Source organism: Papilio machaon, chromosome W, assembly GCF_912999745.1.
Source record: "Papilio machaon chromosome W, ilPapMach1.1, whole genome shotgun sequence".
Lineage (NCBI taxonomy): Eukaryota > Metazoa > Arthropoda > Insecta > Lepidoptera > Papilionidae > Papilio > Papilio machaon.
Window position 1 is genome coordinate 9,810,331 of NC_060015.1, and position 2,500 is coordinate 9,812,830.

Consider the following 2,500-nt stretch of genomic DNA (forward strand, 5'->3'; position numbering starts at 1 on the left):
GAGGGACGGTGTATTTTTTTTTCCAACTATCATTATTATATTATTATTATATTACATATATATTACTTTTGATTCTATTTTATATAGATCAGTAGTAGTGTGTAGTTAGTAGTAGTAGTAGTAGTATTAGTAGTGGTAGTAGCATTTATAAAAAGGTATTTTCGATCTCTCCGAAACCGGACTGATGTCGATATTTTTTCCTCGATAAAGAGAGAGAATCAAATTTATTTACACAGTGTGAAGTATCGAAAATGTCTCGTTGTTGAACATTCACATGAATCGAACGCGCTTTTTGTCCGTTCACTAGCACCGCACCACACACACCACACAGTAGTAGTGTATTGTGTAGTGTAGTAGTGTAGTGTAAAGAAGAAAAATGACCACCACCGACTGACTGCAGCAGGCAGGCAGCAGCAGCAAAACAGCAAAAACCATCGATGCGTTTAAACGTTTAACGTTTTCGCATCGTCGAGTTGTGCGTGTTGTGCGCGTTGTATGCGGCGTGTTTGTGTCAGCTCCCTGGTTGATCCTGCCAGTAGTTATATGCTTGTCTCAAAGATTAAGCCATGCATGTCTCAGTGCAAGCCGTATTAAGGCGATACCGCGAATGGCTCAATATATCAGTTTTGGTTCCTTAGATCTTACCTCGGTTACTTGGATAACTGTGGTAATTCTAGAGCTAATACATGCAATCAGAACTCTGACCAGTGATGGGATGAGTGCTTTTATTAGATCAAAACCAATCGACGGAGGGCCTCGCGTCCGAAGTCGTTAATTTTGATGAATCTGGATAACTTTTGCCGATCGCATGGTCCAGCACCGGCGACGCATCTTTCAAATGTCTGCCTTATCAACTTTCGATGGTAGTTTCTGCGACTACCATGGTTGTCACGGGTAACGGGGAATCAGGGTTCGATTCCGGAGAGGGAGCCTGAGAAACGGCTACCACATCCAAGGAAGGCAGCAGGCGCGCAAATTACCCACTCCCGGCACGGGGAGGTAGTGACGAAAAATAACGATACGGGACTCTTACGAGGCCTCGTAATCGGAATGAGTACACTTTAAATATTTTAACGAGGAACAATTGGAGGGCAAGTCTGGTGCCAGCAGCCGCGGTAACTCCAGCTCCAATAGCGTATACTAAAATTGTTGCGGTTAAAAAGCTCGTAGTTGCTCGTAGTTGCGCCGCGCTGTCGGTGCACCGCATCCGCGGTGATACTGACACGTCTGCGGAGCATATCGTCGGTGAGCCGTCGGTAATACGGCGGTTCAATATCAAAATCCTATCGCGGTGCTCTTCGGTGAGTGTCGAGATGGGCCGACAATTTTACTTTGAACAAATTAGAGTGCTCAAAGCGGGCTCAAAATTGTGCTTGAATATTTCGTGCATGGAATAATAGAATATGATCTCGGTTCTATTTTGTTGGTTTTCAGAACTCCGAGGTAATGATTAATAGGGATAACTGGGGGCATTCGTATTGCGACGTTAGAGGTGAAATTCTTGGATCGTCGCAAGACGAACATCAGCGAAAGCATTTGCCAAAGGTGTTTTCATCAATCAAGAACGAAAGTTAGAGGTTCGAAGGCGATTAGATACCGCCCTAGTTCTAACCGTAAATATGTCATCTAGCGATCCGCCGACGTTACTACTATGGCTCGGCGGGCAGCTTCCGGGAAACCAAAGATTTTGGACTCCGGGGGGAGTATGGTTGCAAAGCTGAAACTTAAAGGAATTGACGGAAGGGCACCACCAGGAGTGGAGCCTGCGGCTTAATTTGACTCAACACGGGAAATCTCACCAGGCCCGGACACCGGAAGGATTGACAGATTAACAGCTCTTTCTTGATTCGGTGGGTGGTGGTGCATGGCCGTTCTTAGTTGGTGGAGCGATTTGTCTGGTTAATTCCGGTAACGAACGAGACTCTAGCCTGCTAAATAGGCGTCGTCATTTATGTGTGCGTGGCTTCGGTCGCGCAACTCACTGGCGACGTATTAAAATTCTTCTTAGAGGGACCGGCGGCTTCGAGCCGCACGAGATTGAGCAATAACAGGTCTGTGATGCCCTTAGATGTCCTGGGCCGCACGCGCGCTACACTGAAGGAATCAGCATGTTCTCCCTGGCCTAGAGGCCCGGGCAACCCGTTGAAACTCCTTCGTGCTGGGGATTGGGGTTTGCAATTATCCCCCATAAACGAGGAATTCCTAGTAAGCGCGAGTCATAAGCTCGCGTTGATTACGTCCCTGCCCTTTGTACACACCGCCCGTCGCTACTACCGATTGAATGATTTAGTGAGGTCTTCGGACCGACACGCGGTGGCTTAACGGCCGTCGGCGTCGCTGGGAAGTTGACCAAACTTGATCATTTAGAGGAAGTAAAAGTCGTAACAAGGTTTCCGTAGGGGAACCTGCGGAAGGATCATTAACGTATTATGTATTACTCATATATTACGAATAATAATCCACAAAAGAGAGAGCGCCCATCGGGGCACACCAAACGGGG

General features: G+C 46.9%; 1 non-coding gene across 1 annotated transcript; it reads left to right on the forward strand.

Moving 5' to 3' along the window:
• The first annotated feature begins 516 nt into the window (after window positions 1-516).
• Window positions 517-2,422, forward strand: LOC123723426. The gene has a single exon (XR_006756750.1). It is a non-coding gene; the product is annotated as a small subunit ribosomal RNA (ribosomal RNA).
• The last annotated feature ends 78 nt before the right edge of the window (window positions 2,423-2,500 follow it).